Genomic DNA, 12,810 nt, shown 5'->3' with positions numbered 1-12,810 from the left:
CAGTAATATACAATCTGCAGTTGGTTGAAATTAAGTTCTGGAGGGCTGGCTACAAAGTTAAAATAGGATTTTCTACTGCAAGGAGTGTCAGCACTCCTAACCCTTGCAATTCATTGTTCAAGGGTAACTGTATTCTAAAACTAATTTAAATTGAGTTAAATATGGGACTTCCTTGGTGGTCCAGTGGTTAAGATTTCACCTTCCAATGCAGGGAGTGCATGTTCAGTCCTGTTCTGAGGGCTAAAATCTCACATGCCCCCTGGCCAAAAAACCAAAATGTAAAACAGAAACAATATTGTAACAAATTCAATAAAGACTTTAAAAATGGTCCACGTCAAAAACAAAAAAAGAGTGAAATGAATTGCTCAAGAACAATAAAGTTTCTGCCTACTAAGAATGAAAGAAAACCAAATCCCTAAGTAACATTTATTGCTCCCCTATTTTTCCTCTTTTAGTAAAAAATACCTTGTGGTAATGGCAATATCATAGTATTTAGTATTATTTCTTTTTAAAATATTCAGGAGTGGGATGGGGAGGGAGATGGAAGGGGGAGGTTCAGGAGGGAGGGGACATGTATACCCATGGCTGATTCATGCTGACGTTTGACATAAAAAAAATTTCTGTAAAGCAATTATCCTTCAATTAAAAAATAAATTTCTAAAAAAATAAAAAAAATAAATATTCCCCTAGTTGGGCTTCCCAGGTGGCACAAGTGGTAAAGAATCTACCTGCCGAGCAGGTGGTGCAAGAAGTGCAGGTTCGTCCCCTGGAGAAGGAAGATCCCCTGGAGAAGGAAGTAGCAACTCACTCGAGTATTCTTACCTGGAGAATGCCATGAACAGAGGAGCCTGGGTGGGCTCAGTCCACGAGGTCGCAAAGAGTCGGACATGACTGAGCACACAGGCACACACATTCCTCTAGCTTTGCAGTTAAAGTTTATGATGGCATGAGAAGAGAGAAAAGTATTTCATTCTTTTTTCTTACAAGTAGTAATCGAAATTAAAAGTAGTAAAATCGAATTAAAAGTAGTAATCGGAAAAAAAAAAAAAGTAGTAATCGGGCTGGTTCCAGAAAAAGATGATATAAGCACACTCCACCTCGGCTCTTGCGCAGAATCCAGCTATGGATACACACAGCAACTGTTTGAGGACTCTGAAAAGAAAAGAGGTGGATTGGGCAGGAAGACCAGCATGTGAAGTACCACTGAACCTGTGATGATTGATTCTTACCAATTTTCCCCCTGGGGGTATCCCCCAACACATTGAATTCAACCCCCCAGTGCGTTGAATTAAATGCACTGGAAACCTAGAAGTGAGTACTGGGTTGCAGACCAAGAGTGCCAGAAACCTTTAGGTCTGGTCTAAGAAGTAGAAGAGTACTTATATTCGGAGAGAGTGCAGAAATCCTTTTTCTTTTTTCCACCTTTTCTTTGTCCTCTTAGGGCACACCCCCAAGCAATCCCATGGTGGTGACAGCGTGAACTACCTACAGTGAAGCCAGTAGGAGCCAAAACTCAGGGAGCTAGCCCTTCCTTTCCAGTACAGCTTTGTTTCCAAGAGGTTGGAACCAACCTTCCATTTTTTTCTCTGTTCTCTATTTGCTTGGCTCTGGATACAAAAGATGATGGGGAAAGCACACATGGTAGCTGAAGCCTCAGTCTTTTGTCCAGAGAATGAATAGAAGGAACCAGAAAGTACCAGGGAGCTCATAGAGAAGAAGGAATTAAAAATAAATGACCCCATAAAACTGTTGATATAGTTCTCAGTCTACCCCCAGTGTGCACATGTATATGGATCTGATTCTTTTAGCATGTTGAAAACTTAGAAATTGAGTATGAAGGAGGAAACAGACAGAACAGGCTTCATCTTGAAAGCAGGACTCCATCTTGGGCCGGACTGTGGACTCTGAGCTATATGCCCACTATCTATGGAAACGACATACCAACTGGAAAACCAGGTCCCCAGAAGGAAGAGCCCCAGGGCTCGTACCTAGACTCTCCCTCGCCTAAAAGAGTACCCTAATTATCTGTGTAACAGAATAGAATCATCCATTCTATTATGCGTATTGGGGTATGCGTATGACCACAGGTCTGTTGATAATTGTCCACTGTTCACTACCTAGTCTTAAGGCATATGAATCACAGGTTAACTTTGATTGTATCTTTCTTTTTCCTTTGTTCAGACTAGTTTCAGAGAATTTGGGGAGGTAGGTTTGGGCATGTACACTTAGGGTATATAAGGTTTTCACAAAAACTGGTTGGGGTCCTTGGCTAAGAGGAGACTCTGCCTTGGGCCCATTGGTATAATAAACTGCACTCCACTATCTGCATTGTCCTTCTGAGTGAGTTTGTTCCCTGGAACGTGTGGCTACAACAGACTACCCAAATCCCAGACTGGCAATCAGGAGGCATTCACAGGCAGTAGGTCGAAAATGCAGTAAAAAAATTTTGAAAGCTGAACTGACACCCCAACCTGTCTTTTGCAGGCTATGATTCCAGTGTCAATTCAGCTTTCAAAACCTTTTACCATGTGTAGAACACCTGAAACTAAAAGAAACCAAAAAAACTTTTGCCTGCAACCTAACCAGATTGACTGCCTGCTGAAACAGACAAAAGTTCTGTATTCTCCATAGTATTTAACCAAGGCCCCAAGTTGGTAACAATATTCAAAATGTCAAGGATACTATCCAAAATAGTATGCCAGGAAATGGAAAAAGTATCATTTCTTAGAGAAAGACAATCAGCATATCCCAGTCAGAGATATTGGAGTTATCTGACAAAGACATTAAAACAGCTATTACAAAAGTGCTGTAGCAAATAATCATGAACACTCTTGAAATTAATGAAAAAAACTAATCAAATAGGTATTTTTAAAAGAATAAATGGAAATTTTACAACTGAAAAGCAACCGAAATTGAAAAACTACTCAACAGTCTTGAGCATAGTAAACTTGAAGATGAACTAAGAGAATTTGATCTGAAAAACAGAGAAAAAGATTGGGAAAATAAAGCAAAACCATGAGCAGAAATTTAGAGACTTGTAGGGCAATAATAAAATGTGTAATGTTTGTGCCATCAAGACTACCAGGACAGGAGAAAGTGTGGTGCTGAAAAAAATAGTTGGAGAAATATTGGTTGGAAACTTCAAATTTGGTGAAAAACTTAAACCTATAGATTCAGGAAGGCCAAAGTAATCCATCATAATGGAAATCTAGTCACAGTCACAATGAAACTGCACAATGATCTTAAAAGCAGCCAGCAAAAAGCATTACCTCAAGGGAAACGGATTTGAATTACTGGATTTCTCATCAGAAATCATGGAGGCCAGAGGGAAGTGGCACAATATTTCTAAATTGCAGAAAGGAAAGAACTGTTAACCCAGAATTCAATATCCACAGATAATAACCTTCAGGAACAAAAGTGAAATAAAGTCATTCTTGGGTAAAGAAAAAGGAAGAGAATCCATTGCCATCAGACTTGGTTTAAAAAGAATCACTAAAGGAAGTCCTTCAGCTAAAAGGGAAATGACACCATAAAGAAAATTGGAACGTTCAGGAATGAAGAGAAAATGAAATGGCAATTATCTTAAGTTCTTAAAATATATTTGATAATAGAAATAAAATATGACATAAATGTTCTCATTGTGTGTAGATGTAGTACATAAGGCATCAATAGCATAGAGGAGAAAAAGATACCTATATGATAGTAAAGTTTCTATTAATACACTCCACTCAATGTGAAAAATAGGTATTGTCAGTAGACTGAAAAGGTAAGTATGTATATCCTCATCCCTCAAGCAATCGCTATAGGGTGCTGCAAAGAAATTTAATAAACAATAGATAAAATGAAAAACTAAACATTTAAATAAAGGAGGGCAAGAAAAGGGCATCAGAAACAAAATATGGGAAACATGAACCAAATAAAATGGTAGGCCTAAATGCAAACACATCAGTTGTGTGTGCGCGCACCTGTGCATGTGCACACATGTGATCGGTCATGTCTGACTCTTCGTGACCCCATGGACTGTAGCCCTCCAGCCTCCTCTGTCCATGGGATTTTCTAGGCGAGAAACTGGAATGGATTGCCATTTCCTCCTCCAGGGGATTAGGGATCTTCCTGACCCAGGAATCAGACCCACATCTCCATGTCTCCTGCATCGGTAGATGCATTCTTTACCAACTGCACCACCTGGGAAGCCCGTATCAATACTTATATGAAATGTAAGTAGTCTATGCACACAGAGATTGTCAGAATCAAAAAACTAGAACCAGCTGTATCCTCTCTGCAAGAAACTTCAAATATAGTGATACAAGTAGGTCACAAGTAAAAGGATGGAAAAAACAGGCCATGCCAACACTAATCAAAAGAAAGCTAGCATGACTGTGTTAATTAGTAGACTTAAGAGCCAAGGGTATCTCCAAGGATAAGGGTATCCAAGGATAAAGAGGGACCGAATGTATTGATAAAAGAGTCAATTCACCAAGAAGACATAATTCTAAATGTAATTACACATAAATAGCTTTGAAATGCATGAAGCAAAACCTGATAAAACTGAAAGAAGAAACTACAGTGATGTATCGCCTCACATCAGTCAGAATGGCCATCACCAAAAAGTCTACATATAACACATGCTGGAGAGGGTGTGGAGAAAAGGGAACCCTCCTACACTGTTGATGGGAATGTAAATTGGTGCAGCCACCATGGAGAAAAGTATGGAGATCCCTTAAAAAAGCAAAAATAGAACTACTGTGTGATTCTGCAATCCCACTTGTGGGCATATACCCTAACCATAATTTGAAAAGACACATGCACCTCTGTGTTCATAACAGCACAGTTTACAATACCCACAACACAGAAGCAAACTAGATGTTCATTGACAGATGAATGGATGAAGATGACATGGGGTGAGGGGTAAATTAGGAATTTGAGAGTAACGTATACACATTACTGTATATAAAATGAATAGCGACCTACTGTAAAGAAAAAACTTATTAAAAAACAAGACATACACAGGAAGCTATAGAACATTACTGAGAAATTAAGAAGATAGTTAAAAAGTGAGTCATATTAGAAAATTTCATATATCTTATTCATGTGTCAGAAGAATCAATGTTTTGATGATACTGATTTTCCCCAAGTTGATTTATAAATTCAGTTCAATCTTGATTAAAATCCTAGCAGGACTTTTTTTTTCCCAGAAATTGGCAAGCTGATTCTAAAATTTATATGGAAAAGCAAAGACCTAGAATAGCTAAAGCTATTCCACAAAAGAAGAATTAAAGTGAAGAGCTAAAACCTCTTTTTAAAAAAAAATTTTAATTGAAGGTTAATTACTTTACAATATTGTAGTGGGTTTTGCCATCTATTGACATGAATCAGCCACGGGTGTACATGTGTCCCCCATCCTGAGCCCTCCTCCCACCTCCCTCCCCATCCCATCCCTCTGGGTTGTCCCAGTGCACTGGCTTTGAGTGCCCTGTTTCATGCATCTAACTTGGACTGGTGATCTGTTTCACATATGGTAATATACATGTTTCAATGCTATTCTCTCAAATCATCCCACCCTCACCTTCTCCCACAGAGTCCAAAGGCTGTTCTCTATATCTGTGTCTCTTTTGCTGTCTCGCATGTAGGGTCGTCGTTACCATATTTGTAAATTTCATATATGTGCGTTAATATACCATCTTGGTGTTTTTCTTTCTGACTTACTTCACTCTGTATAATAGGCTCCAGTTTCATCCACTTCATTAGAACTGACTCAAATGTGTTCTTTTTAATAGATGAGTAATATTCCATTGTGTATATGTACCACAACTTTCTTATCCATTCATCTGCTGAGGGACATCTAGGTTGCTTCCATGTCCTAGCTATTGTAAACAGTGCTGTGATGAACATTGGGGTACACATGTCTCTTTCAATTCTGGTAAAACCTCTTTCTTTCATGGCTTATTATAAAGCCTCAGTTAAAGTGCAAAGGCAAGTCAATGGAGAAAGGATAGTCTATTCAACAAATGATGCTGGTGTGATTAGATATCCATATGTTTAAAAAACATGAAATTGGACCTCTACCTTGCACTGCGTACAGCAAAACCAGTCATAAGTCCAAGTATAAAACTATAAAACTCCCAGAAGAAAACAGGAGAAAATGTTTGGGACCTTGGCTAGGTAGGTACCACACAAGAGACAAAATTTATAAAAGAAAAAAATTGGACATCAACATTGAAATCTTCTGTTCCTCCAAAGACACTGTTAGGAGAATGAGAAAACAAGGTACATATCAGAAAAAACATTTATTTACAAGCATATATCTGAGATATGACTTATATCTATAGCACAAAGAATGGTGAAATCTCAGTAAAATCCCCCACCCTGCATAAATAGTACACAAAAGATTTGAACAGACACTCAACTGGAAAAGATGTAAAGATGGCAAATAAGCACAAGAAAAGATGTTTGACATAATCAGTTGTTAAGGAAATGAAAATTAAAATCACAAAACACCACTACATATCTATTGTTGTTTAGTCGCTAAGTCATGTCCAACACTTTTGCAACCCCATGGACTGCAGCCCTCCAGGCTTCTCTGTCCATGGGATTTCCCAGGCAAGAATACTGGAGTGGGTTGCCATTTCCTTCTCCAGGGGAACTTCCCGACTCAAGGATCAGACCCACATCTCCTGCATTGGCAGGCAGATTCTTTACCACTGAGTCACCAGGGAAAGTCCACATACCTATTAGAATGGCTGAAAGACTGACCATACCAAATGCTGACAAGGATGTGGGGCAACCAGAACCCTCATACTGCTGGTGGGAATGTAAACTGGTATAACCAGTTAGAAAACAGGCAGTTTCTTTAAAAGTTATGCATATATCCAACATTCCATTCAAGGACTTGTACCTGAATGTTCATAGGAGCCTTAATTATTAATAGCCAAAAAACTAGAAACAACTGAAAAGTCCATCAGTGGGTTTTTGGATAAATAAATTGTGGCACGTTTGTACATAGCAATACTATTCAGCGATGGAAAGAAATGAACTATTTATACATACAACAAGGTGGGTGAACCTCAATTAGGCTAAGTTAAAGAAGCCAGGTGCGAAAGAGTACATACTGCATGACTTAACTCACATAAGATTCTGGAAGGTGCAAGCTAGTGTATGGTAATTGCAGATCAGTGGTTTCCTTGGTGAAGAGGGGAGATGTGGACGGAAGGAGGGATCTATTTACTGTGTTAGTACATGGGTGTACATATACCAAACTTTGAAAAGCTGTATATTCTGAATATTTGCAGTTTGTTATATTCCAATTATAGCTCAATACAGTATTTTGGAAAAAAAAAAAAAGAACCTCCTGCAAAAAACTGCAGTTAGCTGACAGCCTCCAATCGCAGTCGCCACATGTGTGAGGTTTGCTGCAGGTTCACACTGACGTGTCGCTCTTCCTGAGCTGTTCCCAGCCTGTAGCTGAGCGTGGCCGGGACACCAGCACCGGGCCAGTCCTGCCCCGTGTCTGGCCAAGACAGCGCTGCACTGCCAGCCGAGGCTCTGCCTTCCTCCCTTCTCTCCTGATGCCAGTGTCAGACCTGCACTATGGTCTGAGGCTTTTTTTTTTTTTTTTTCCGTAATTTTACTTATTTATATTTATTTTTGGCTGTACTGAGTCTTTGTTGCTGCACACAGGCTTTCCCTAGTTCTGGCAAGCGGGGGCTACTCTCCAGTTGTGGTGGGTGGGCTTCTCATTGCAGTGGTTTCTCTTGTTGCTGAGCATGGCCTCTAGGCACTCGGGCTCAATTGTTGTGGCACATGGGTTTAGCTGCTGGATGGCGTGTGGAATCTTCCTGGACCAGGGGTAGAACCCATGTCCCCTGCGTTGGCAGGCGGATTCTTAATCACTGGACCACCTGGGGAGCCCAAGGCTCTTACTACTGCTCCCTTTCCTGTTCACAGGCATCTCTGCCAGGAGACCACTACACTTCTTATTCCATCTTGGTATGTGCTTTCCGGAGGCTTGAGTTGACATGGTATCTTCAAATGTGCGCTGTCTGAGTTTACAATTTTTTGCTAATTTTCTGCTGGGTTGCTGTCATTTCTTTAAGGGTTCTTGGGACCTTGGACAAGTTACCTGACCTCTGTGCTTCAGTTTCCTCTGATGTAAACGGTAAATAATAAGGATCTCATAAAGTTGTTATGAGCTTCCCTGGTGGCTCAGAGGGTAAAGAGTCTGCCTGCAATGCGGGAGACCTGGGTTCGATCCCTGGGTAGAGAAGATCCCCTGGAGAAGGAAATGACAATCCACTCCAGTATTCTTGCCTGGAGAATCCCATGAACAGAGGAGCTTGGCGGGTTACAGTCCATGGGGTTGCAAAGAGTCGGACACAACTGAGCGATTTCACTTTCAAAGTTGTTATGAGGATGAAATGAATTAGCATTGGTGAAGCATTTAGTGCCTGGCACAAAGTAATTTCTATGTGTTCATTGAATTAAAAAAAAGAAAGAATCCTCTTTGTTTTCAGAATGTCCTTTGTTAAATAAGCCTCAAGCATTTTTCCCATCCTGTCACTCATATTTTATCTCTGTTGTATGGATACTGTTTTGATCCCATGGAAACTAATTTGTTTCTTATTGCTGCCATAACAAATTTTCACAAATTTAGTGGCTAAAAAAACCCCCACAAATTTATTCTCTTATAGGATTAGAAGTCCAAAATGACTCTTAAAGGGCTAAAATCAAGCAGGTTCATTCTACCTAAGGACTCCAGCAGAGACGCTGTTTCTTTGTCTTTCCCAGGCTCTGGAGGCTGTTCTCATTACTTGGCTCACGGCTCCACACGGCATTGCCTTTCCTACCTCTCCTCTGTCACCACATCACCTCCTTTGACCTTCTTGACTCCTTCTTTAAAAAAAAAAAAAAAAGTCATTTATTTGACTGCCCTGGATCTTAGTTGTGCCACATGAGATCTTTAGCTGTGGCATGTGGGATCTGATTCCCTGACCAGGGATCAAACCTGGGCCCCCTGCACTGGGAGCACAGAGTCTTAGTCACTGGACCACCAGGGAAGTTCCTTGACTTCCTCTTATAAGGACCCTGGCGATTACATTTTGTTCCCACCCAGATAACTCAGGATAATCCTCACATTTTAATCACACCTGCAAAGTCTCTTTTGCCATATAAGGTTGGTCACAGGTTCTGGGGGTTACCTCGGGGCTGTCTTTGGGGGAATCATTGTTCAGCCCACCACTGATACCTTTGGCCAAACAGAAGTTTCAGATTTTGATATTGTCACTTACTCTCTTAGTCCATTCCTTTGTGGTTTCTATTGGACACCAGTCTTCTTGGCAATCATGTATATGCAACCTGGAAACACAGGAAATTCTAAGTCTGTGAGGTTTGCCCTTGACCAAAGAGGGATGGAGCTAATGCTCCTACTTTTTGCTCCCTGGGTGAACAGTTCTGAAACTCATTTTATAAACCTTCTCAAAAGACTGCACAGAATCAAACACCAGTTATCCCAAGTAGTGGCCAAGTTAGAAAGAGATCCTTGTATTGTCTTTTGATGTGAATAAATTTACTAGGAAAGGATGTAGATAACATAAGGAGGTCTGTGGTATAGTAGTGGTTGGCACATAGAAAACCAAGCAAATTTAAAAATTATTAAGTCTAGGGAAAACATGTTATACCAGAAAAGAAAATCATAGTGATGATAACGTGGCCCTGAATCGCCTTCATAATAATGAAAACACTTGAATATTCGAAACTCAAATTTGTGGGGTGGGAAATGTGGGGCAGGAAGGATATTCACCTAGTGAAGTCAGTTGAGCTAATTTCCTTATCTGTTGAAGTCTTCCAACAGGTAGTGCCCAAGATGAGGTTAAAAAGAAAAACACTTAAATAAATAATATTTTAAAAAATCAGTTAAAAGGGTGAAACCTGGTTTTTGCTCTTCAAGGAGAGTAGGGATGGGGTGGGGAAAAATGCTGAAATTGCTGTTGTCTTAAAACTGAGGAGAGACAACCGAGGTTTCAAAACACTGGTTAAAATACCAAAGATGGCAGAGAGTGAAGAGGAGCTAAAAAGCCTCTTGATAAAAGTGCAAGAGGAGAGTGAAAAAGTTGGCTTAAAGCTTAACATTCAGAAAACTAAGATTATGGCATCTGGTCCCATCACTTCATGGGAAATAGATGGGGAGACAGTGGAAACAGTGTCAGACTTCATTTTTTGGGGCTCCAAAATCACTGCAGATGGTGATTGCAGCCATGAAATTAAAAGACACTCCTTGGAAGGAAAGTTATGACCAACCTAGATAGCATATTAAAAAGCAGAGACATTACTTTGCCAACAAAGGTCCGTCTGGTCAAGGCTATGGTTTTTCCAGTGGTCATGTATGGATGTGAGAGTTGGACTGTGAAGAAAGCTGAGTGCCGAAAAATTGATGCTTTTGAACTGTGGTGTTGGAGAAGACTCTTGAGAGTCCCTTGGACTGCAAGGAGATCTAACCAGTCCATCCTAAATGAGATCAGTCCTGGGTATTCATTGGAAGGACTGATGCTGAAGCTGAAACTCCAGTACTTTGGCCACCTGATGCAAAGAGCTGACTCATTGGAAAAGACCCTGATGCTGGGAGGGATTGGGGGCAGGAGGAGAAGGGGACGACAGAGGATGAGATGGCTGGATGGCATCACCGACTCGATGGGCGTGAGTCTGGGTAAACTCCGGGAGTTTGTGATGGACAGGGGGGCCTGGCGTGCTGCGATTCATGGGGTCGCAAAGAGTCGGACACGACTGAGCGACTGAACTGAACTGAACTGAAAATACCAAGTTTAAACAACAGTCCCCCCATCCTGGGCAAAACAAGAATGATGGAGGAGGAAATGGCAATCCACTCCAGTATTTTTGCCTGGAAAATCCCATGGACAGAGGAGCCTGGCATGCTACAGTCCACAGGGTCACAAAGACCCTGTCTGGTCGCAAAGTCAGACATGACTTAGTGACTAAATAGCAACAATCATCTCAGATCATCAGGCATTAGATCCCTGCTATAAAGGACTATTCTTGTGAAAAACTATTTTTGCAAAAACTTGTTTTCACTGACTTCTTGCCTCTATCAAAATACCTAGTAGACCCTGCTATATATAAAATAGACAGCTAACAAGGACCTACTGTATAGCACAGGGAATTCCAAACTCAATACTCTGTAGCAACCTATCTGGGAATAGAATCTGAAAAGAGTAGATATGTGTATGTGCACAACTGATTCACCTTGCTGCACCCCTGAAACTAACACATTGTAAATCAATTATACTCCAATAAAATTTATAATAAATTTTTAAAAGTGAAATGACTCATCCTTAAGGCATGGTCACAATGCAGTGTCCAATGTAGGCCCATAGAGGGCTCAAGAGGGCCTTGACTGCATTTGACCTTTGTGCATAAGCTGTGTTTACAACTGGCTTCTTTACTAAATTCTTCTGTTGACTTTTGATCTTCCTGCAATAGTACTGTTGATCATTGACCTTGAAGTCCTGGGAATGTAGTATAGTTGATGATCTCAAGAAACCTGGGAGAAAGTGGTCATTGTGAAATCATACAAAAGAAATCAGGATTGTTGAGTAATAACGTATTTTTCTGCCTTTCTGTGGACATAGGAAAAGTGCTTAAAAAGCTCGACATTTTGCATCTTTTCTCTTCATTTGCATCTTTTTATAAAACTATGAAATCTATTTAAAATCTAAAATTATTTTCTATTTGTGGTTGCGCCATGATAGGACATATTATTTTGTCATTCTTGATAATCTCCCAAAAGATAATCTTTGTAAATTATCTTATCCATTGTACAAGGCCAAGTTCCTAGAAACTGAGGGTTTTGTTTGTGTTTTTTTCATTGATTGCTTTGTTGTACTGGTGGAAATAACCAATAAACCAATCTGTAGTAAGAATAGAAAAGAGTTTTATGCCAGAAACTGAAGATTACAGCTCAGGAGACACAGATTCAAGAAGCACTTGAATTGTGTTCCGCCAGACTATAAAATGGAGAAGGTTTATAAGGGCAAAAACCACAAAATTACATTAGCTCTTTGTCAAGGATTGTAATGGGAGCTGGCGAAAAGTAATGTTGCTTGCTGAGCAAGGACTGATTGCAGTGTGAGATGGTTGCATAGCTACAAGGCCACGAAGTTGCAGGTGTCAGTTTTATTGTTTTGGGAATAGACAATTGTGTCCTTGAGTCTGATACAAAAAATATAAGTTCTTAGTAATTCAGGAACATGTCTGAAACCATGTCCAAAATGACCACTCAGCTCCATTTGGAAGCCTTGAACCACAGTAACTTCATTTAGATTTTTTTAATGCAATCTTTTCGTTAATGATTAAAGCAGATGTAACAATTGGGAAGGCCATAGCCTTGACTATATGGACCTTTGTCGGCAGAGTAATGTCTCTGCTTTTCAACACACTATCTAGGTTTGTCATAGCCTTCCTAGAAGCAAACGTCTTCTGATTTCATGGCCGCAGTCACCATCTGCAGTGATTTTAGAGCCCAAGAAGAGGAAATCTGTCACTGCTTCCACCTTTCCCCCTTATTTTTGCCATGCAGTAATGGGCCTGGATATCATGATCTTAGTTTTTTTAATGTTTAGTTTTAAGCCGGCTCTTTCACTCTCCTCCTTCACCCTCATCAAGTGGCTCTTTGTTCCTGTTTGCTTTCTGCCATTAGAGTGATATCATCTGCATATCTGAGGTTGTTGATATTTCTCCCTCCTGTCTTGATTCCAGTTTGTAACTCACCCAGGCAGGCATTTCTCATGATGTGCTCAGCGC

Source organism: Cervus canadensis, chromosome 13 (assembly GCF_019320065.1).
Source record: "Cervus canadensis isolate Bull #8, Minnesota chromosome 13, ASM1932006v1, whole genome shotgun sequence".
Lineage (NCBI taxonomy): Eukaryota > Metazoa > Chordata > Mammalia > Artiodactyla > Cervidae > Cervus > Cervus canadensis.
The sequence above is the reverse complement of the archived record's forward strand: the minus strand, read 5'-3'. Positions refer to the sequence as shown.